The sequence below is a fragment of the Lepidochelys olivacea genome (genome assembly GCF_965140295.1).
Source record: "Lepidochelys olivacea isolate rLepOli2 genome assembly, chromosome: 3".
NCBI classification, from domain to species: domain Eukaryota; kingdom Metazoa; phylum Chordata; order Testudines; family Cheloniidae; genus Lepidochelys; species Lepidochelys olivacea.
In genome coordinates this window covers 130,707,324-130,732,311 of record NC_140413.1, presented here as the reverse complement: position 1 = coordinate 130,732,311, position 24,988 = coordinate 130,707,324, and the positions used below count along the sequence as shown (strand labels likewise).

Here is a 24,988-nt window from a genome sequence, read left to right as displayed (position 1 = left end):
CTGCATCCTAACGGCATTTCATATCTTATGCATCAGGATGTAAACTAATTAGCTAAGGAGTCAAGAAGGAATTTCTTTCCTCCCCGAATATGCATTGTGTAATTGGCTAGGTACTTTACTAAGGGACTCTGCACCTTCTGTGGCATCAAATCTGGCAGGCTATAGCAAGAGGCAGGATACTGGCCTTGATGGACCTTCTACAGATTTTGGTATGTTGGATTCTCTATAACAGGGTAGCTCATTGTAACCATGCAGAGAAATTTAAGGAGACAGTATGTACTTTTACAAAATTGGCATTTGTCCAGGACATCAGTGCTATTATTACTACTCCTGCAAAAGTTACTTTATGATCTAGAATGACACAAATGGTCAGGACCTTGCTTGTATGTCTCATTTGCAAACGTTCAGTATTACAGTAGCCCCCCATACCATGCTATGACATTGGTTCAGCAGGAAGGTTGCCATCTGCTGAATCACCAACATCACTCACAGCAACAACCGTAGATTGTCTTTCAATGTTTCCTGTTCAAGAACTGACCAGATCATTTCCTTCTTAGTGTGTAACTTAAGCCTCTAAGTGATTTCCCATTTTCCCCTGACGAAAGGTGGCATGAACTTCACCCAGTTTTCTTTCTGACTCGTATGGCTTTCACATGGTTTAAATATCATTGCTGTCTTTGACAATAGTTTCATTAAATCAGTTTAATACGGATTTTTTTACCAACCTATGTTTTCTATCTATGTGCTTCTTCAGAGATCAGTTATAAGCGGATTATAATGCAGATCATAGTCAAGAAGAGTTATCCTTTCCATTTGTCATGAGGCAACTTCATTCCTAAGTAATTGTGAAAGATAAAATAGCTCACTAACACCACCAGGATAGTCTCTCAGGATAGCATTAGAGAACTGCTCTAAAGTACACTCTATTATCTAGTCTTTTTATAACTAATTTTTACAAAACACATAACTCATAGTGACCCCTACTGGGTCATCACTTCTCCTAACTTCAATCAACTACTTATCAACATAACATTCCTAACAATCTTAGTCTAATAAGCTTCCATAGCAAAGACACCCAAACTCAAGATCTCCATCCACTTAGTTTATTTCAGTCTCAGTTTTTGTCTTGACTCCTTTTTCCCCCTCTTCTCATTCTGATTAGCAGAAACTGCAATGCAGTTAGCATTTGACCTGGCCTCCAGAAGCTCTGCTTGTTCAAATTAACCCTTAACTATGTGGTGTTCTATTTTATTAATTCATGGTGGCTAAATGCACACAATATGATTGCAATTAGCTTGATCAGCTTCTGCGGTAACACACCCCTCCATTCCAGGAATGGAGTATAAAACAGTATAAAACAAAATACAAAGGAGGGCCTACACTTAATAGTTACCTTTCCTATCTAATAAAGTAGGTTCCCCTCTCCCCCCCAGATCAGTCTGAGGCAGAGTTGGCTGGCTTCCCAAAAGTCAGGATCCAATCTTTCATAAAACACTTCCCCTCAACAAGATGTCTCCTCAATGAATGAATGTAGAGTGTCTTTCTGCACCTTGGATCTACTGAATTAGTCTTTTGTCTTTACCGTATGATCCCACTGAGAGTTACCAAAAGCAACTACAGCATTTGCTTAAGAAACTTCCTGAAAAAGCACAAGATCAAATCCATACAGACACACCCCTGGAACCCCGACCTGGGATATTCTATCTACTACCCAAGATCCATAAACCTGGAAATCCTGGGCGCCCCATCATCTCAGGCATTGGCACCCTGACAGCAGGATTGTCTGGCTATGTAGACTCCCTCCTCAGGCCCTACGCTACCAGCACTCCCAGCTACCTTCGAGACACCACTGACTTCCTGAGGAAACTTCAATCCATCGGTGATCTTCCTGATAACACCATCCTGGCCACTATGGATGTAGAAGCCCTCTACACCAACATTCCACACAAAGATGGACTACAAGCCGTCAAGAACACTATCCCCGATAATGTCACGGCTAACCTGGTGGCTGAACTTTGTGACTTTGTCCTTACCCATAACTATTTCACATTTGGGGACAATGTATACCTTCAGATCAGCGGCACTGCTATGGGTACCCGCATGGCCCCACAGTATGCCAACATTTTTATGGCTGATTTAGAACAACGCTTCCTCAGCTCTCGTCCCCTAAAGCCCCTACTCTACATGCGCTATATTGATGACATCTTCATCATCTGGACCCATGGAAAAGAAGCCCTTGAGGAATACCACCATGATTTCAACAATTTCCATCCCACCATCAACCTCAGCCTGGTCCAGTCCACACAAGAGATCCACTTCCTGGACACTACAGTGCTAATAAACAATGGTCACATAAACACCACCCTATACCGGAAACCTACTGACCGCTATTCCTACCTGCATGCCTCCAGCTTTCACCCTGACCACACCACACGATCCATCGTCTACAGCCAAGCTCTGTGATACAACCGCATTTGCTCCAACCCCTCAGACAGAGACAAACACCTACAAGATCTCTGTCAAGCTTTCTTACAACTACAATACCCACCTGCGGAAGTAAAGAAACAGATTGATAGAGCCAGAAGAGTTCCCAGAAGTTACCTACTACAGGACAGGCCTAACAAAGAAAATAACAGAACGCCACTAGCCGTCACCTTCAGCCCCCAACTAAAACCCCTCTAACGCATTATTAAGGATCTACAACCTATCCTAAAGGATGACCCAACACTCTCACAAATCTTGGGAGACAGGCCAGTCCTTGCCTACAGACAGCCCCGCAACCTGAAGCAAATACTCACCAACAACCACATACCACACAACAGAACCACTAACCCAGGAACTTATCCTTGCAACAAAGCCCGTTGCCAACTGTGCCCACATATCTATTCAGGGGACACCATCACAGGGCCTAATAACATCAGCCACACTATCAGAGGCTCGTTCACCTGCACATCCACCAATGTGATATATGCCATCATGTGCCAGCAATGCCCCTCTGCCATGTACATTGGTCAAACTGGACAGTCTCTAAGTAAAAGAATAAATGGACACAAATCAGATGTCAAGAATTATAACATTCATAAACCAGTCGGAGAACACTTCAGTCTCTCTGGTCACGCAATCACAGACATGAAGGTCGCTATCTTAAAACAAAAAAACTTCAAATCCAGACTCCAGCGAGAAACTGCTGAATTGGAATTCATTTGCAAATTGGATACTATTATTTTAGGCTTAAATAGAGACTGGGAGTGGCTAAGTCATTATGCAAGGTAGCCTATTTCCCCTTGTTTTTTCCTACCCCCCTCCCCCAGATGTTCTGGTTTAACTTGGATTTAAACTTGGAGAGTGGTCAGTTTGGATGAGCTATTACCAGCAGGAGGGTGAGTTTGTGTGTGTATGGGGGTGGGGGGTGAGAAAACCTGGATTTGTGCTGGAAATGGCCCACCTTGATTATCATGCACATTGTAGGGAGAGTGGTCACTTTGGATGAGCTATTACCAGCAGGATAGTGAGTTTGTGTGTGTGTGGTTTTTGGGAGGGGGGTGAGGGGGTGAGAGAACCTGGATTTGTGCAGGAAATGGCCCAACTTGATTATCATGCACATTGTGTAGAGAGTTGTCACTTTGGATGGGCTATCACCAGCAGGAGAGTGAATTTGTGTGGGGGGGTGGAGGGTGAGAAAACCTGGATTTGTGCTGGAAATGGCCCAACTTGATGATCACTTTAGATAAGCTATTACCAGCAGGACAGTGGGGTGGGAGGAGGTATTGTTTCATATTCCCTGTGTGTATATAAAGTCTGCTGCAGTTTCCACGGTATGCATCCGATGAAGTGAGCTGTAGCTCACGAAAGCTCATGCTCAAATAAATTGGTTAGTCTCTAAGGTGCCACAAGTACTCCTTTTCTTTTGTCTTTATTCACAGACAGGACAATCCCCTGTCTGTTATAATGTTCCTTTTTATCTCTAAGTGGTTTAGATTGTTTGCAATTGCCATTGATGGTTTTCCATTGACTGCTCTGGAATGGAGCAAGGGTAGACAACTGCATTACATCACCATCTGACCAGGGCGGGATAACAACTCCCTCCCGCTTCAATGAGCCATTACTGAGAAATATGATTCTCAGGTGACTAACTTTATTCTATGACCATAAGGCATAGTTTTCAATATAGTTACATTATTCCTTAAATATTACCCTTACATACATCTTACAATGATTACAAGTATTGATAAGTTACAAGCTTTCAGTAGAAAACTCACATGCTACTCTTCATGGATAAATACCTGAAAGTGGTATATTAGGTGCAGTGAGTTTGTCAGCTCTGAGACAGGAGTTGCTTGTAAAGAACCATGAACCTTTTGCTTGTTGGCACCAATGGTGAGTCACATATTGGCTATCACGTTATTTTATGAAATTAAATCCAACTAAAACCATTCTTAATGTAGGCTAAATGCATCAACAGAGCCATGTTCCCTCTATGTCAAGTATGTTTGATGACAGTACTATTGACTCTTCAAGTATTAGGATCTAGGTATTGTGTTATCCTTCAGTTTATTAATGGACTTATTTCTTTGCTCTGTTACCAAAGATCATTTTTGCTAAATGAAAGCCATTTGGAACCTCTTTTGAATATTCTCATTTTATCTTCTAGGCATCCTGCACTTATATCTTTACTTCTATTTAACAAAAAAAATTTTACACTGGCTTACAGTACAGGTTCATATCAATTGTGAAGTTTGTCTATTGACTTTCAGGCTCTAAATGGCTCCACTCATGCAAAGTTAACCTATTTTTTTAAGTCTAAATTAGCTGTTTATCTACTCTGACCCAGTTGTAACATGGTGATAATGAAAGCTGGAGTCTTCGGCAATTATGCCTCTCTGTTATGAATGTAATTCCTTTAATTATATAACACACTCAGGGCTAGATCCACAAAAGGACTTAGGTGCCTAACTGCCATTTTAGGCACTTAAGTCCAACATTTAGGTGCCCCTGAGGTCCTCAAATTTCCGCTCACCTGCCACCTAATCCTGAAGGTGCCTAAAATGCCTGGGCACCTGAGTTTCCACTGTTAAAGTTGCCCTAAGCACCTACATTTCTGCCAGTCAGCATGTACACTGTTGCCTCAGTCTAGGCATAGTCGCCAGCACCATGGGTGCTCTGGGGCTGGAGCACTCACAGGAAAAAAATAGCTGATCAGCTCCTCCCCGCCAGTGTCTCCTGCCCACCGGTGGTCAGCTGTTCAGTGGCACGCAGGAGGCACTGGGGGGTGGTGGAGGAGTGTGGCAGGAAGAGGCAGAGGGAGGGTGGGGCATGCTTGGAAGGGGGCAGAAAGAGGCTGGGGGGGCAGAATGGGGGTTGAGCACCTCTGGGGAAATCTGTAAGTCGGCGCCTCTGAGTCTAGGCATCAGGGCACATCTCATGCCCAAGGCCCAGTGGGATCCTCAGACGAGGCGTTCCCCACCTACCTTGCCAGCGGGACCTGCCCATTGGGCATTCTCAGAGCATGTCTAAACCCACACAAAACAGTTGGGGTTTTAACCTTTACACTCAGCCAGGTTCCAGTCCGCTCTTTGTCTGATGTGGAGCAGGACCTGGATACTCGACTCTCAGGAGAGGTGCCCTATCCACTGGATTATGATGTAGTCTGGTGTGAATCTCTCTCCATCTCTTGTGTTAACGCTGTTCTGCTGTGTATAAATTACTAAATGTGCATTGGGCCAGATAGAACATGTGAATGGGTCTATAGTCCAGTCATTAGGACACACATCTGAAAGGTAGGGAAGCCACGTTCAGCTCTACATCAGGCAGTGGGGGGAACTGATTCTCACATCTTGGGTGAGTGCTCTAACCACTGGGCTAAAGGTTATAAGGGAAGCCTCTTTTCCCTCCCACGTTTCTTGCAAAAAACAGGTTAGACACCCAACTCTAGGAGAGGGTTCACAGCTGAGAATCCCAAGCAAAGACAGGTGTCTCCCTCTGGCCCAGATTTTGGGAGCCTAACTGCCTGAGAAGTGCTGGGCTTAGGCCACACCCCTCCCCTTGGCATTTCCTATTGGCTAGTTTGGGCAATTCCCCACTCAGCCTGTTGGCTTCTGTAGATCACATTCTTAGGTGCCTAGATCTCCCCATGCATTGTTTAGGGCAGTGCTACTCAAAGTGGTGGTCCGCGGACCGGTGCTCGCCCGCGAGCCATCGGTTGCCAGTCTGCGTGCACATTGGGGAAAAAAAAATGCCAGTCCCCCACATCAGATAGCTTGAGAAGCGCTGATTTAGGGGACCTAACTCAGGGCTGTGGATTCCACGAGGTGGCCAGGTGCCTAGATGGTAGGCATTGCAACCTTGAGCTTTGCAACCCCAAAGGCTGGTTCTCTACAAAAAAAGTTTTGTCTGCATAGCTATGGTAGTCAGGGATGTGAACCCCTGCTCTCCGCTGACATAGCTGTGCCAGCAAAACACCCAGTGTCGCTATGCTAACGACATACCATCTATGGTACTATGCCAGCAGAAAAACTTGACAGCATATGCTGCATCTACACTAGAGGGCTCTGTTAGTACAGCTATACTAGAAGAGCTAGACTGGCAAAGCATGTGTAGTGTATGCCAGGCCTACGTCCCTTGTGGGTCTAGCCCTTAGCCTTTTTAGAACTAGACTAGAGACAGGTGTTACTGCTGCTAACTTTTCTTTAATTAATGCTTCTTGATAGAAAATACACAGAAAAAAATACATTAAAATATTAAGTTTTCAAAAGCTGGGAAATGACAGAATTGAGGCTGCCTATATAATCTTAATTTGGCCTCCTTGTGCATATGCATTCTGATACAGTCTTTAATTACATGATCACATACTGTTTTTTCCACAAAACACTGCCCTGTTCAGTGCATGGGATGGACAGTGGTCACTGACAGGTAGTCATTCAATATTTCTTTTTCCCATCATCAGTCAGTATATAGCACTATGCCTTAATTACTACAAATCATGTGAACCCTTCACTGAATTAATGTATTGATTTCGTAACAGGCTTTTCTATGATGTTCTACACTGCAGTGTCTGACTGGTTCACAACATTTTTTAATTTCTCTTTACAACACTCCTGTGATATAAGATGGCATTATTATCCCTGTTTTACAGAGTGGAATTATGTACACCTAAAACTAGGGCCTGATGTACACCTAAAACTTACGTTGACCTGTCGGAGAGATGGATTACCTGCATCTATGGAAAACTCCCTTCCTCTGCTGCAGCAAGCATTTACACTATAGCTGCACAGTTGCAGTATCATAGCTGTGCCACTGTAGTGTAGACATGGCCTAGGACACAGAGAGATTAAGGTCCTTTCACTTCCGGAACCTCATGCCACAGCAGCCTTTGGCAGCCTGGAGAAGTAGATCCAGGACAATTCCTGCTCAGCCCCTGACCAGTCTTGAATATGCTTGGTCACTGAGTTGAGATGGTGCATGCACAATCCAGTAAGCACATAGGAACTGTGTGGGGATGGAGCATGCTCAGTGTAGATGAAATCTTCAGAAAATAATGCTGCCAACCTCTAACAAAACTCTAGTGAGCATGTGCAAACTGTAGTTTTTCAGAGACTTATAACTTGGGCAAATTTGAGCAGATTTCCATGGGAATGGCAAAAGGAGCATCCCTGAAATTTGGCAGGGGGTCACCTTGGTGTTTCAAGTCCCTGCTCCAAAATGGAGACACTAAAATTTCTCAAAAACAGTGAGGAGACCTTGTGGCACCTGAGAGACTAACAAATTTATTTGGGCATAAGCTTTCGTGGGCTAAAACCCACTTCATCAGATGCATGGAGTGGAAAATACAGGAGCAGGTATAAATACATAAAAAGATGGGCGTTACCTTACCGAGTGTGAGGTCAGTCTAACGAGACAATTCAATTAACAGTAGGATACCAAGGGAGGGAAAATAACTTTTGTAGTGGTAATGAGAGTGGCCCATTTCATACAGTTGACAGGAAGGTGTGAGTAACAGTAGGAGGAAATTAGGTTTAGGTTTTGTAATGACCCAACCACTCCCGGTCTTTATTCAGGCCTAATGTGATGGTGTTTAGTTTGCAAATTAATTCCAATTCTGCAGTTTCAGGTTGGAGTCTGTTTTTGAAGTTTTTTTGTTGAAGAATTGCCACTTCTACATCTGTTATTGAGTGACCAGGGAGATTGAAGTGTTCTCCTACTGTTTTTTGAATGTTATAATTCTTGACATCTGATTTGTGTCCATTTATTCTTTTGCTTAGAGACTGTCCGGTTTGGCCAGTCTCTGTGACCCCTGGGCACTGGAGTTCTCGGTTGTGACCAGAGCAGTCATTGTTGGGCATTGTGGGAGAGCTGCTGGAGAAGAGTTGACATAGGTAACACAGTGTCTATATTCACAATGCATTGACCTCAGTACATTGACCATGGCTCAACGCTGCTTGGGGAGGTGGTGTTATTGTGTCACTCTAATGGGGCACTCACATCAGTGGGAGACAAATTTAAGTGTAGACACATGTATAACTATGTTGACGTAAGGCAGCTTCCATAGACTTAACTTTGTAGTTTAGACTAGGCTTCAGAAGGGTCTTGTCATGTCTTCCTGACAGAGGAAGAAGAGAAAGGAATTTGCATTTTCTTCTCTGACTGAGAGACTATAATTTAAATGACCTTGGTTACATTTCTGTCTCAGGTTCATTTCAGGTCAGAATCTGATGTTATATGCACTCATGCCAAAACATTATTTTCAACAATTATTCTTGCTGTATGATGCATGTTGAAACTTTAAATATTTGTAATATTACTATTTTAAAGCTTTGCCTGGTATGTAGACTTGCTTTTGTAAAATAAAAAAAAATTATGCATAACTTATTTTGGGGGCTGGGGGAGGAAGAGAGAAAAATTATCCCTGTTTTAATAAATTGAATATAATGCTACGTAGAAACTGCTATATATGCTTAAAATGTGCTTTATACACATGTCACATAAAATAAATAGAGAATTAGTTTTGTTTTAAAATATCATTTGCTCCCCCTCTGAAGCGCATCAAGGCAGAGATCAGATGGCTGGAGAATTTGAAACACTGCACATACTGTGAGCACCAATCATCCTCACTTCTCCTGTCTGTTACATTTCGGTAGCACTTCATTTCTGCCATTTAATTTATGTGCAGAGTAAGAACTTTCATAAATTCCACCTCAGATGACCTCAGCACAACCAGGAGAGCACCCCCGTAAGAGCTTACCCCACCACAGATCTCTCCAAAGAGAAAGGTCTGTTCAGTGCAGGGCCGGCTCCAGGCACCAGCGTTCCAAGCAGGTGCTTAGGGCGGCAGTTAGAAAGGGGCGGCAGTGTTTCTGCCATGGCGGCAATTCGGCGGCAGCTTCTCCCCTTTGCCATCCAGAGCGGCAGTTTTTTTCACTGCTTGGGGCAGCAAAAACTGTAGAGCCAGCCCTGGTTCAGTGTCACTGGGATAATAAGACAAATACCTTTAAAGCCTATAGCTCTAATTTCACCAGTTAGCTTTCAGTAATCAGATTCTGCAAGGCTGCTACTGTAAATTGAGCTTGCACTGCTAAGAGTCAGAAGCTGGTTGTTGCAAGACTAACAAACATAGAATTGAATTGCAGAGAAGCAGTGCTAACTGCCCCCTTCAACTGTCATTTTGAAGAGGCAAACGGTTCTCACTCAAGGCTTTATCAGACACTTATTAGGTGGGAAAAAATTCCATTAGCACTTTGAAGTGCTATTTTCTTTTTTTGTGAGGCAACAAAAGAAGTCTAAGTGAAGACTGACAAAGCTACTAAGAACTGGGGGTGTGTGGGTGTGTGTGACAATACTTTATTTTAAATCCTCTCACAAAATTATGTCTATTTCTTTCAGGCCCATTAATTTTTGTGTATTACTGAAATTATTCACTCCTACACTGCACACTCTCTCTTAATTGGGTGATTTATTTTTACCAGCTGGCATGCAAGGCTGACACAGATGAGCCTGGTTCATCACGGGCATAACTGTGACTACAGTACTGCACCAGTTATGAATTTGATCTGTTCTGCCTGACAGACTCTTTCCCAGAGCTCATGAAATGAGGGAGAATCTATGGGAATGGGTAGGTGGGGAGAGGGGAGGGGCACTATTATATCCTTTTAAATAAGATACAAAGACAGAATAGGTGAATTTCAACCTAATATTGCATTGTGCAGTGAGATGCACTACAGGGGAGGTTTATGCTTTTCTCTGAGGTGAACTGCACCTGTCTTTGGTTAATCCAGACATGGGCAAACTAGAGTTTGGCACCAATAACAAAATAAGCAATTGGTCATTGTGATGGGGTGTGTTCCCCACACAGGCCCTGAAGGAGCGAATGTGAGCCTGAGAGGTGAATTAACATATCTGGCAGCACCTGAGAGAGAGAAAGAGAGCACACACATATACACACAAGGTCCAGGTGTAATTGATAATGAAGCCCAGCTGGGGAGGGGCTAGGTGGCAATAATAAAGCCAGGAACTTTGCAGCAGAAAGAGCTGGAGGGAGAGGGTCTGTGGTCACTTTCTGGGGGTAGAAAAGGTAGGACGCAGTCTAGGGAGGCAACAAGGAGTCTGAGGGTGTAGACGTTGATAGTCAGCTACAGTGTCTCTGGACTGGATCCCAGAGTAGAGGATGGGACTGGGCTCCCCTACCAGCTATGTAGGAAGGTGGGTTGAAATCCCCTAAGGAAAGGGGTGTAAGGACCACGGAGCCTAGAGACAGGTGGAAGATCTGCTGTAAGGTCATTGGACTGTAGCTGGGTCAGACTCCCTGTTACCTGGGAAGGGGTGGACTAATGTGTAAGGGGTTAGAGGGCCAAGTTGCAGGGAAAGAGACCACTGCAGTAATGGAGGGACCATCACCAGAGGAGACAGCTGCTATGCTATGTCTGGTCACAAGGAGGAGCTCCTGTGATGAGTGAACCCTGTTACAGTTCACAACATTCATCAATCACCATCAATTTTACCAAGTTTTCCAGACCAAATCTCTGTTGGTTCTGGTCATGACTCTGACTACAATCCTACACCAGCAGAGCTGGTAAGAAGGCATAGGGCCTGATTCTCTTCTCTCAGCAGTATAAAATAGGAATAATGCCATCAATTCCAACTGAAAACCAGTGTAAGCAAAAGGAAAATCAGGTCCATAATCATTGCAGAAATATACCTGGCTATTTATTATATACTGTGCTCATGGGCAGTGTGGAAATCAACCTGCTACATTTCCTCAGGCATAAATTACGAGTCACAAAATGGAGAAAGATGATATAATTCCTGTGTTGAACCCTCCATCATATCATGCTCACTGCCACCAAGAGGTCATGCTCCAAGAGAGGAAGAAAGGAGGCCTGGTTTGTATAGTTGACATGAACAAAATGAAAGGACACACACACATGATTATTGACTGCAATGTGCCACCCTTTGCTGCCTCTTCTCACACACATACAGAATTCTACTCTTTACCCCCTAAATTTAACCTACTCTCCCACACCCGTTTTCCTTTTACATGTACTCCCTTGTCTGACACGATCCCAATCCTCCCTCCCCATTATCCATCACGTAACATAAGAACTAGGGATAACCCAATCAAATTAATAGGCAGCAGGTTTAAAACAAACAAAAGGAAGTATTTCTTCACACAACGCATAGTCAACCTGTGGAACTTGTTGCTAGGGGATATTGTAAAAGCCAAAACTATAACAAGATTCAACAAAGTACTAGATAAATTCATGGAGGATAGGTCCATCAATGGCTATTAGTGTAGATGGTCAGGGGTGCAACCCCATGCTGAGAGTATCCCGAGTCTCTGACAGACAGAAGCGGGGAGTGTTTGACAAAGGATGGATCACTCAATGATTGCCCTGTTCTGTTCATTTCGTATGAAGCACCTGGCATTGGTCACTGTTGGAAAACAGGATACTTGCCTAGATAGACCATTGGTCAGATGCAGTATGGCTGTTCTTATGTTCATCCCATCTGCTCACATATTTTCTCTTTTCCCTTTCTCTCCCTAAATATTTGTGTCCCCCCAGCTTTTTTGTTTTGCTTTTTTATGCTGTATGAAGGCCTGAATAGTTTTTTTTATCTGTTTTTTTTTTTTTTTTTGCGTACATGAATTTAACATTAGAATCTAGGAGCTATTGATAATGTTTTTGCTAGAAGATTCTATGCATCTGGAGAATTAGTGAAATCATTACATCAGATATCAAGAAATGAAATCTGATAATTGAAAGGGAAAGTGACTTATTCAAACTGTTTGAAACTCTGTTTTGCATTGCTGTGAGTAATCTGTTTAATTCAAATGTTCAGTAAACAGTTGAAAGAAAAGATCTGTTCCTTAAAGATTTACTACCTCCCACTTTTAGTTAAGGTCTGAGAAAGTTAAGGTCTCGGCAGCAGTTCTGCAGAAAAGGTCCTAGGGGTTACAGTGGACGAGAAGCTGGATATGAGTCAACAGTGTGCCCTTGTTGCCAAGAAGGCCAATGGCATTTTGGGATGTATAAGTAGGGGCATTGCCAGCAGATCGAGGGACGTGATCGTTCCCCTCTATTCGACATTGGTGAGGCCTCATCTGGAGTACTGTGTCCAGTTTTTGGCCCCACACTACAAGAAGGATGTGGAAAAATTGGAAAGAGTCCAGCGGAGGGCAACAAAAATGATTAGGGGACTGGAACACATGAGTTATGAGGAGAGGCTGAGGGAACTGGGGATGTTTAGTCTTTAGAAGAGAAGAATGAGGGGGGATTTGATAGCTGCTTTCAACTACCTGAAAGGGGGTTCCAAAGAGGATGGCTCTAGACTGTTCTCAGTGGTAGCAGATGACAGAACAAGGAGTAATGGTCTCAAGTTGCAGTGGGGGAGATTTAGGTTGGATATTAGGAAAAACTTTTTCACGACAAGGGTGTTGAAACTCTGGAATGCGTTACCTAGGGAGTTGGTGGAATCTCCTTCCCTAGAAGTTTTTAAGATCAGGCTTGACAAAGCCCTGGCTGGGATGATTTAGTCGGGGATCGGTCCTGCTTTGAGCAGGGGGTTGGACTAGATGACCTCCTGAGGTCCCTTCCAACCCTGATATTCTATGATTCTATGAAAAGCTCCCAATACACACATGAGATCACTATTGTTGTTAATGGACTCACTGGGGAAGACTAGACTTAACATTCCCAATATTTCTAAGACTCAAAATAAATGGGAAAAAATTAAATCTGAACCTTTCATGCCTTCTCTTTGCATCATAAAGAAACAATGGGAGAAAATTATTATTTTTGTACTTGTAGGTCCCCTTAAAAACACAAATAGTTTAGTACATTATAATCTTTCCTAGCCAGAGTGCAACTGCACCTTCATTTAAAAAGCACCCTTCACAATGAATCTCTGTTGTTATGAGCAGTGCTGGTTGCAATGCCTCTAGTTAAGGTTAGCTAACACTTGCCATTAGAAGATCCTGTTTCTAGTGGCTTATAATTTTGCTAAACTTTAACCAGTTGGGCTGAAATTTTCCATGCCAAATGTCTGCCTCAGGCTTTTTTTTTCTCTTTGAATTTCAGGAAAGGCAGTTACCTGTTTCCTAGAACAAAGTTAGGGGGAAAATATGCTTTGCCCATGTTAAAAATAAATTCTTACAACTCATAAATTGAGAAATTTGAGAGTGGTAGCTGTGTTAGTCTGTATCAGCAAAAACAACAAGGAGTCCTTGTGGCACCTTAGAGACTAACAAATTTATTTGGGCATAAGCTTTTGTGGGCTAGAGATATCCAGAGATATTGGATCTCCTATGCCTGGGGGGAGAAGAAGCTGTGCAAGCACAGCTACGGACCAGCCATTGAAATATGGACATTTATGGCCAGATTGCACAGGGGAATGCAGGGGAATGGGTATATGCGACATGAAAGCGAGGGAACTGTGTCAGGCATACCATAAGGCCAGAGAGGCAAGCAGTCAATCTGATGTTGATCTTCAGATTTGCTGCTTTTACAAAGAGCTGCATGCCATACTTATCGGAGACCCTACCCTCACCCAATGGGCCATAATGAATATGGCCAAGAAGCCTGAGACACAGGCCCTCTTGAACCCATGTCTTCTACATTCCAGCTGAGTGCTCTAACCACCAGGCTATAAAGTCAGTGTCTCCTAATCTGGCTCAGTGAATATTTCTTGATTATACAAAGTGGGCTAGCTCCAACAGGAGAGATTGAGAAAGGAAGCCAGAGACTGACTGACACTGTCTCTAACTCTCTCTCTCTCTTTCTGGCTTTTCATTAAAAATTTCAAACAGTCTTGGTTTCATCCCCATGCAGAACAGGACATTTTTTGAAATCGTGAAAATTTTTATGGGACAGAAAAACCATTTCTCACCCAACTCTGATGCTAGTGTCCTGAGGGATGATTCTGAAGATGTGACAGATTTTTGCTGCTATTATTGAATGTGCTTGTGCATTCTTTGTCTAAGAGGTTTGCAATTTACTCAAGGGTACTCTTGGATCTCTGATTGCTTCTTGGATTCCAACTAGCATCAGAGACCAAAAGCTTTTTTTCCCCATCAACATCTGGATAGTCATTTGCATCCTATTCTTTTGGATTTGGCCTCTCCACAGTGACCCATGAATATGTGACTTCTAGACCAGGTTACTGCTTTGCACTCTACTTTAGGCTACACCTTAACACCACTCAGGAACTACTGCTGGTGCAGAATATGGCTGTCCAACCTCTTAGGTCATGGTAGTTGATGGGCACATATTACTGTGACAGAAAACACCCCTGTATCCAAACCCTCTACACACGACTGTAATGATCTTTGTACACAGTATGCCTTGTAAGGTATCATTTGAAAACTCATAATTTGCTGGTCAGTATTGTCCTGGTAAAATTTGTGTGGCAACATTGTATTCAAAGCTATATGATTCCACTGTATGGTGTTATTAACACATGTTTCAAACCCCACAGCTCTGCCCAAACAGAATTTGGCAGACAGGTCAGTCCTAAACAAAGGAATGTGTGCTTCACTTAATTATCATTTAAGCAGTAAGCACAGTAATCAAGCACAGAGGGAAACAAAGAAAGCTCAAAGAGGTCAGAAAAAAGCAGCAGGGAACATCCTTCCCCATAGACTGTCTCCTGGTGCCCAGCTGGAAATGTTTTTCAAGCGGGGGACTGAAACTATTAAAAGGAGGGACAAACATCCCCAAGGTACCCTGCCCCTCTTCCTGCCCATCACATTCGCTACACCTGAAGCAACAAAGGAAGCATTTGTTGGACTCAGGGAGAATGGGTCCTGACCTATAGGCTTTGGTCAGTAAGGTTGCTGAAAGCAAGTGGTGAAAAACTTTGCTTGAATCTGATATAGTTTAAGTTAGGTAATAATAAATGTCTTGTCTATATTTTTCTTGTAACCATTTCTGACTTTTATGCCTCATTACCTGTACTCACTTAAAATCTATCTCTTTGTAGTCAATAAACTTGTTTTATCTAATCCAGTGTGTTTAAATTGAAGTGTTTGAGTAACTCTGTGACAAGTTGTGTGCATATTATTATCTTAAAGGAATAACAGACTTAATATAATCTGTACTGTCCAGGGCAATACAGGAGATATGTTTCTGGGTGAAAATCTGGGATTGGGGTGGGGTGTTGGGGTCACCCTGCAGTATAACCAAGCCTGGTGAGATCCAGAGTATAACCCATTTGTGGCTGGCAGTTGCAAGTCACACCCTGAGTGAGTGTGTGTGTGTGTCTTGCATGGTGGAAGGCTGTTTATGAGTGTGCCTGGTGGGAGCTACTTCAGCAAAGCATTGTGAGGCAGCCAAGGTTGAGCAGGGCGTTAGACTAGATGACCTCCTGAGGTCCCTTCCAACCCTGATATTCTATGATTCTATAAAGGTTGCAGGGGTGACACAGCTGCTTATTAGTCTGGATTGACTCTCTGTTATGTCACACCAGCCTCTTAGGTTATGGTAGTTGATGGGCATATATTACACCAGTCTTTTCAGCGGTTGCAGTAGCTTCCTATTAATTCTGGGTGTATTTCAAGTATCAATTTTTGGCTAACTCAGAGATCACCTTTCTCCTTGTGAACCACCATGGAAGTAGAGATGAACTGGGGTGCGCATGCCCATCCCCACATTTAAATATCAGGGACAGAGGAAGGGCATTCTTAGTAGACAGCCTGGAACTCTGAAATGTGTTCCTTTAGCTGATCAGGCAGTGGCCATGGTTTTGACAGTTAGGACTCAGCTCAAGGCCCCTCTCTTTTTTCAGGCATTTGCCTCAGGGAGGTTGGGTAAGCTGGTTGCGAGGGGGAAGTACTTGGTCTGAGAGCTTGTCCTTCTTTCTTTTTGCCTTTCATAAGAGATACATTTGTACATGTATTCTTACTACATTATGCATATGCTTTCTGAGGCAACTTGGATAGGGTGCATTTTATCATTCTAAAAATAAATGTAATGCAGTACATGTAATGACACTCTAAAACCCCAGTGTGTGTAATGAGAGCTCAACTCTGCCCAGAGAAGGAAAGTGCAGCTGACACATGCACAGGAGTCTCCACTTGCTTTTTATAAAATACTATGCAAATGGAAGAAAGTACTTGCCAAAGAAACAGATGAAGATACATTCCTCAGAGATTTCTTTGTGACAGGACTTCAGAACCTGTCAGGGAGTGGTATTCAAAGTTTAGAGGCAGAATCCATTAAGTAATAATAATTCCCTTCTCTACAGGCCTGCAGCTCACAAATGGACAGACTGCTGATGAAATGTTGGGCTAGACAGAGAAAGTTAAAGGCAGCCCTGGTCATCTGCAAGTTAGTCAGCCATTCAGTGTGATTCTTCTTTGCAGAATATTCCCAGTTCACCAAGGAGTACAATAGACTCTGGTGCAAATTTTCATCTCTTCACAGGATATTTGGGAGATGTAGCACCAAAGGGATTTCTGCAACAGGATCCTCCCACATCTACCAACACCGGCCCATCAAAGATGGAGGATAAATTTGAAAAACATTTACATTAATATTGAATACCATTTATTAGCTCTACCATCACAACTCTGGCTCTTGCTCTTTCCTCCTCTGCTTCACTTCTTCCCTCTTGGTGTCTGTCCTTCCTCCCTCTGCTGAAATGAACCCTTTGGTGTGCCACTACAAGGGAGAGACAAGTTGAGATTAGCTCCTCACAAGTAAGACACTGTCCTTGCACAACTCCTTCTCTTCCTCTCTGCAAATCCCCCTTCCCACAATCCATCAAGTATTCAACCTCCCCCTGCCACCACCACACACAGAGTCAGATCTCTTCTCCTCCAGCAAAACAAATTTCCTCCCACATATCAATTCTTTGCCACCTCATAAAAATCAATATGCCACCTTGTGGTGGGGTGAATAAACTCCACACCAGAATGGTTCCAGTTAAGGAGCAGCTCTGGGCCCAGGCAGCCCCACCTATCCCCACCTGCAGTGTGCAGCTGGAGATGAAGTTTAAAAGAGAGCCAGACAGGGAAGGTAGTGAGACCTACTCTGGGAGCTTCTGAAGAAGGATGCTATAGAAACCTTTCCCAGGGGAAAGAGCCTGCCTGCTGAGCCCAGAGGGGCTGAAGATTCAGTTATGCTCCTTTTCCTTTTGTGATGGGGTGGAATAGGCCCAAAGACCCCCTGCTGGAGGTCTCAGAGTCCCACTACACCCTGTCCCAGAAAGGAGCAGTACAGAAGTCCTCCAGAGTGCCTGGAGTGGCTGTGGGGGAAGCAGTCAATTAGAAAGAAGCTGCGGGGAGTAGCCAATCAGGACCCAACAGGGCCATATAAAACGAGCTGCAGTACTAGAGAGAGTTAGTTGTTGCCTGGAGCTGGAGGAGTGAGGACTGTGTTCCTGGCTGGCTGGCTGGCTGGCTGGCTGAAGGAGCAGCAGGACCATGGACAGATCAATTGCTGGCAGGGATTGGAGGAGCAAGAGGGAGCTGCTGGGACTGTACAAGACTTCAGCCCTATGGTAAGGGTGAAGCATTTGAGAATGTGCTGGAGCTGCAGGGAAGTGGCTCAGGGAACAGAAACACAGTTTAGTTAAAGAGATGCAGTAGGCGGCTGCTATTCATAGGGTCCCTGGTCTGGGACCTGGAGTAGTGAGCGCGCCCAGTCCCTCCCCTACCACTACAGAGTTGGCCTGAATATTGAACTGAGATACATCCCTGGAAGAGAAACTGAACTGTTAAGTGGCCAGCTGGAGAGGTGGGTCCAGAAACGGTGAAGAATCTCCAGGGAGGAAGTCCTGGGGGTATGGCCCCCATACCAGGGTCAGAGACTATTTGATGGCTTGCCCAGAACGGGCTGTGGGACTGATTAAGGACTGAGCCCATGGAGGTCTGCAGGAAGACAGTGTCTCCAGGGAGGAAGCCCTGGAGATACAGCCCCATAGTAGGGCCAGGACTATTTAAAGACTGAGGCTGGGGAGGGCTACAGAGATACCAACAGAGGAGTACTGGGATTGGCTCCTGTTGGACTATATACCCTGGAAGGGGTCTGTACAGTTTCAAATACAGACTCTGTGTGTGAGACTCAGCTGGACGGCTGAGTCATTGAAAACCTGCCTGAGAAACCACGAACAGGGGTCACCACAAACTGAGAGAGCTGCAGGCACACACACTCGACCGGGGCACTCACGAGAGGTGGGTGCCACCCCGTTACACTTTGCTACTGTGTCAAACTGTAAGAATTTGGTGGGGTAGCAAGTGGTAAGATGTTACATGGGGGGGATCCTTTAGGCACTTCCAGGTGCTGGACATTGTTGCTTCTTACAGAGCTCTGGGCTGGAACCCAGTGGAGTGAGAGGACCTGGACTCTCATACCAATCATCTTCATATGGAGAGCACAAAAACCCTCTCTTCCAAACTCACCCCGGGGAAATACAGAGAGGGTAAAGACTTTGCAAAGCCCATGGATGGGGCTGAACACCTGCAGGGGTTGGTAAACAGAGGGAAGGTCCTCCTCCTGCCCACCTTTGGGAGAGCATGGGGCCTGATATCTTCCTTCAGACTGTTATCCCAGAGGGGGATACAGCTACTTGGAGAACAGATTGGAGGTTGGGTCAACACACACACACCGAAAGGCAGACTGCCACGGATGTGACCGGGGCCAGTGATGGACGCTGGTGATGGTACTAGGTCTCCCTTCGCCCTCTGACCACTAAGTGGCAGTGCCCATAAGCGCTGCCCATCACACACCTCAGAACATAAATTCAAGTTTCTTAGCCCACCCAAAATTCAGTGCCTCCTCCAAATCAATTCCCCTTTTCAAAATTTATTCCACTCTTACAAAAATCAATCCGTCCTCTCCCACCTCCATAATACATAGAATCACAGTGCCATCTGGTACCACATGGGGATCAGGCTCCTCTGCACAACAGCCTGGCCTCCTTCCCTTCTGAGATCACAGCTCGTCAGGGAGAGGAGGGGCCGCTGCTGGCCAGGCCGTGCTGTGCAGAGTTTTCCAGCTGCTGCTCTGCCACACGAGCTCCACAGTGATGGGGAGGAGCTGGCAGGCAGAGAGACCCCTAAAGGCATGGGGCTTTCCTTGTTTCTTTTTGATCTCAGATGGGCCTCTTGCCTGCCTTGCAGCGCTTGGAAGAGCAGAGCCCTTGTGTAGGTATGAGGCACAGATTTGTTGTTTTTGTTTTTTAATTTGGCAGTGAGGCAGCCAGACATGGCAGAGTACAGCCAAGAGAGCAGGAGACAGAACTGGAAAGCCAGAATCTGACTAAAAGGTCTTCAAAGCCAGAGACTAGGTGGGTCTGTGGATTTGTACTTTTCTCATATTTATCCAGCTATCACCAGCATTTGTGCACATCTGTTCCTCCAAATACTTTGTTCTATGTGTTTTATGAAGGAAGAGGCGAAAACTCCTAGTTTAGAGGCCTCTACCTAGAAAATTCTCACAATGCCTATCAGTGTGCAACATCACCCAGGGGATTCTCAAACTGGTGCAAAATCTCCAGAGTGCAATGCATCGTGGGGAGGAACCATATTGGAAAATTGCCAGGATCCCCTGCTCTGAGCATCAGTGGATGACGAACTCTAGGATAGCTGTTAAGAATTGCCATAATGCAGTACACATAGGGTTGACAGACAGAGATACAACACTTTTGAAACAGGCTAGTATCAAACAGTGTTGCTCTACAGACCCATTTGGCCAAGTTAGAACGTGATTATCTGGCATGGTTATACCAAAAGACTGTTGCTCTGTGGACAAGGCTCTTCTTTAAGCTTCTGCTTTCACTTTTCTCTTAAGGAGCTCTATTTTGGTAATAGGACAATCCCTTTTGGGCATTGGGTTTTCAGATTAGGCTGATCAGGAACATAAAACATCCCCATATACTGTTAGTCAGTGTCACATCAAAGGACTTCAGTCAGGAAGACAAATAATTAAATTACCTAGGCTTTGATCAAGAGTCTGCAGTTTGCTTCAAACACTTCCACAGGACATTTGCTTGCTTTAATCACCACTGTCTCTTTTGTGATCAAAGGAGTTCCTTTTGATACAGGGAATGCATTGCCTCTTAATCAAGGTGATTTAACTCGTCCCTAACCTTCCTAATTGTGTTACTGGTTTAATGTAAAATATGTTTATTGACATATGTGCACGATAGCTTCTGTCTAATGGTATGTCACACTAATTGTATTGTTTGAGTGTGACCAGCAGCTTCTTTGCTCTTCTGCACATTCCAGATTCCAGACACATGCATCTTACTTTTTGAATACAGATATAGAATGGACAATTTTCAAGGATAAAGATATTTTCCAATTCTCTTTATAGTACTCTGATATCAGGCAACCTGAGAGGTGGACAGAGACTTTCCCTGTTGCTGACAAGAGGCCAGCAGTAGTTGCAGAGAGAAGGCAGCAGAATGCTGAGGTGAGGTTACAACTACAGTTACCTTTAGACTCACCCCTGTAGTGGTCTGGCCCTGGGGCTGGATTAGGAACTGTTGTTTTGTTCATTTGCTGTAAGTGTAAAGTGAGCATGCCTAGGATTGTTTGCACTTCTTATTCCTGGCGGCCCTAGTCAATGAATCCTCTTATTTAGAGAGTGTCATTGTTTATGGAAACCCACCTGTCATGACCCCAGGAGTCTCAAACCTGGGTCTACAGGCTTCCTGGAGGAGGGTGGGGGCATCAAACTCTAATCCTCCACCCAACAGCTTCCTGGTATTACCTAGAACCAGGGCTCCTTGAAGCCCAGCTCAGACAATAGGCTCCACCCTGGGCCCTGATTGGCGGAACACCAGAGTTCCTGGTTGGTCTGCTCCCCTTACTTAAGCCACAGGGAGGAATAGGAATTTGTCTATATAACTGGGCTCCACACCGCTTCGGACTGCTCACTCAGCGCTACCTGCTCTTGCCTCCTGCCCCAGCCTCCCTGGTGTCCTGACTTGGCCTGATTCCTGCAATCTGACTCTAGGTCCCTGACCTCAACTTCTGACCTCCTGGTTCAGAACCCTGCCTGGCGTGAGGACCCGGCCCCCTATCCTAACACTAACCTCTAGGCATGGCCACCTGCATCCTGACCCTGACAGTTTGTACGGACCACACAGTAATCCTCAAGAGGGTGGGCCCAGGGTGAGAGGTATGGTACTAGCAGCCCAACTGCTGCCTCCAGAGGTACTGGATTTGCCCAAATGGACTGTCCGCCTCCAGGCCGATAACCAAGCACTGCAGGCCCAAGTCATGCAGCTAAGCTCAGAGAACCGTTTGCTGTTGGATCGAGTAAACCAGCATTGAGTGGAGAATGTTGTATTCCAGATACAACCCACCGTGCCCTGTCCTGAACGGGGATCTGCAACACCTCTGCCAGAACCATTCAGTGGGAGTTGCTAGTGGTTCTGGGGCTTCATGAACCAATCCTGCCTCCTATTCATGTTGCATGCCCAAATTTAGGCTTCTGACCCAGCCAAGGTGGGTTTGATAATCAGCCTGCTGATGGCCCTTGTTGCACTGGGCCTCCCTCTTGCTGTATATTAACAGCCTAGTGCCTTCAAATTTGAATGCCTTCCTCCAATCTATATCCACAATGTTTGATGACCTGCATTGTGCCCGCTTGGCCACAAGGGGCTGCTGTAAGGAAACTCTGGCAGGGGCAGGGTATCATTGCTTCCTAGGCAGTGCTTTTCTGCCATCTCCCTGCAGACACAGCAAGGAACAAGGTGATGCAGTGGTATCAGTTCCAGTGGGGTCTGTAGGAGGAAATCAAAGATGAACTGGCCTGTGTGGAGACACCCATGGGTCTGGATGTCTTCATCAACCTTGCCATCCACATAGATAATCAGTTACAGGAATAGAGGAAGGAAAAGAGAAGTTCCCTGCAGCCCCTGTGTCTGACCACTATTGCATGGGTGCCCATTCCATCCACTCAACTGATGCAGGTGAATCTGGCTCATTGACAGCTCACCGCCAAAGAAAACAATGCTGTTGCACCACCAATGCTTCTATTGAAGCAAACCCAGTCATGCCATTTCTGCCTATCCTGCACGAGCCCCACGGGACCTGGGAAACAAGTTGACTCAGGTTTGGTAAGGGGGACCGGCCTGGGCTCTGAGAATTTCCCCACACCTTAGTCCTGACTGGGACATGCACCCTGCTCTGTTTGGGAGTTTTATATTTGCAGGTGCATATCTGGCTGTGCATCCCTGAGAGGCCCCCATGGATTTCCACACAGCTGGCTCTCATCAATTCAGAATGAGCCAACAATTTCATAGATGCAGTGGCAGCCCAGGCCTGGCAACTTACTTTGCAATGCAAGGCCACTCAGCACCTAATAAAAACTGTGGACTGCTCCCCTCTGTCTTCGGGTCCAGTGATCAAGGAGACAGTCCCCCAGGAAACAGTTATTCAGGGGCACTGAGAAATACTATGTTTCAAATGCAGTTCAATCCCCACACTTCCCTCTGATTCTGAGCATCTCCTAGATCACCCTTCAAAATCCCCTCATTCAGTGGCAAGAACAGGAGGTCAGTTTCCCTTCAAAATTCTGTCACCAGTATTGTCAGGAGCAAACTGATGATGGCCCAACACCCAGGTCCTGGAGGGCTCAGGGGATGGTGATCACCCAGGCAGGGACACCCTCTGAACCTACATCAGAATCCCCCTTAAATATCATGAATATGCTGAAGGGTCTGAAAAGAAGAACATGGGGAAAACCTCCCTCTGCACTGGGACTACCCCATAGAGCTGCAGCCTGGAGCAAAAATAAAGTTCAGATGGATTTATGCCATGTCAGAACCCAATCTGCCTGTGCTGCATGAATACTTCCAGGAAAACCAGCCAGAGGATTCATCATCCACCCTTGCTGGCTGGTGGGCCAATCGTCTTTGTCAAGGAAAAAGGCAGCAGTTTTCGACCCTGTAGACTACCAAACCTTGAAACCAGATAACAAGCAGGCTGGGCAGTACAGGAGATACGTTTCTGGGGGAAAATATGGGATTGGGGGTGTGTCAGGGTCACCTTGCAGTATAACCAAGCCTGGTGAGAGGAAAAGTATAACCCAAAGGTGGCTGGCAGGCTCCAGTTTTACTCAGAGTGTGGCTTGCACGATGGAAGGCTGTTTGTGAGCGGCGCATGTGGGAGCTACTTCAGCAAGGCATTGTAAGGCAGCCAAGGTTGCAGGGGTGACACAGCTGCTCATTATTCTGGATTGTACCCTGGTATGTCACAGTTACAAACAATTTCTGATAAGAATGAATAGACCAAAGAGCAAGAGGGATATGCATTAGAAACCTAGAATTAGAGGAGGATGGCAATGATGGGTCAAGATGACCTACTGAGAGATGAAGACTCTCCACACAAGGTAGTTTGTCCTATTTAATTTATTTGTTGTGTATTTTCTTTTGTTTACCATGCGTACCATGCGGGATGTGGGTTGATTTATGCCGAATCTCAGAGATGGCATTATCATCCTAAATACAAAAATGACTGCAAGTGAGGCCAGAAGTACCATGATTCTCTGGTGACCAGAGTATGGAATTGTCAACTGTGTTGCTCTTCCTTGGCCACACGATAGAATTGCGCTCTTGAATCTTAACTCCTCTTATCCCCACTGTACTCTTGCTGCCTCTGTTGTCCCATTCCTGTCTCTAATGCAAACCTGGCTCCCAGCCATTTATATCATTGTAAGGGCAGAAATCTCTAGATTCCTCCACTCCCACTTGCTGTCCTCAGTTTAACACAGGCCAAATATGGTGACTGAATGCAGCCACGACTTGAAAAGCTTTCTGTCCATCTCTCTACCTTTCTTGGTAGGAAACACCTGCTGTGATGCTGAATGAGCCAGCTCCATTGTAACATTCCACTGACTTCTTTGTTCACAGCAGTTGCAGTGGTGGATCAGCAGCGAGCAGGTTAAATTGCATTTTCCAGGCAGAAAAGAATAACGAAACCAAGGGATCAAGATGTAGAGAAAGATGAAAGTGGTGGCAGAGGGGGAAGAAAATGAGGAGAAAATCAAAGTTTGACAGAGAAAAGGTTATGTTGCAGGCAGAAATACCAAAAAGGGATCAAAGGGTCAAATGAGAATTAAATCACCCGGTCGCTATCCTATTGTGGGAGCAAAGGAAGACACTTTGTGAAGTAAAGTGGAATAGATTAAATAGAGAGGGAACAGGAAGGAGAGAGAGAGATTACAGCAATACAGCATACATCCAGGGCAGGGATCTGCCTGAATTGTGGGAAAGGAATTTAGCAGAATTTTAATCTTAACCTTCTAAATCTATTGAGTTGTTAAGAAGAGAGAGACAAATATTTTGAGGATTCCAGCATTTGACTTGCCTTCAGAACTGATATAATCTTGTGGGAAATATTTTCAGATATTTAAGAAAAATGTGTTAACTGTTGTACAGGCATCCAGTGCTCTGTCACTGCAATAGTTACTGCTTATATCAGGCCCAGAGAGCCAAATTGTGGAACCCTCATGTGCACTGGTGAGCACTTACACATATAAGCACTGCC

At 44.9% G+C, this 24,988-nt stretch overlaps 1 long non-coding RNA gene across 1 annotated transcript in view; it reads left to right on the top strand.

The window, feature by feature from the left end:
• LOC311518179 overlaps positions 1-24,988 on the top strand; it is a 32,218-nt gene that overhangs the window by 3,131 nt on the left and 4,099 nt on the right. The window contains exon 2 of the long non-coding RNA XR_014710912.1: positions 20,805-20,903. This is a non-coding gene — a long non-coding RNA (uncharacterized lncRNA). The remainder of the gene's footprint in view (positions 1-20,804; positions 20,904-24,988) is intronic.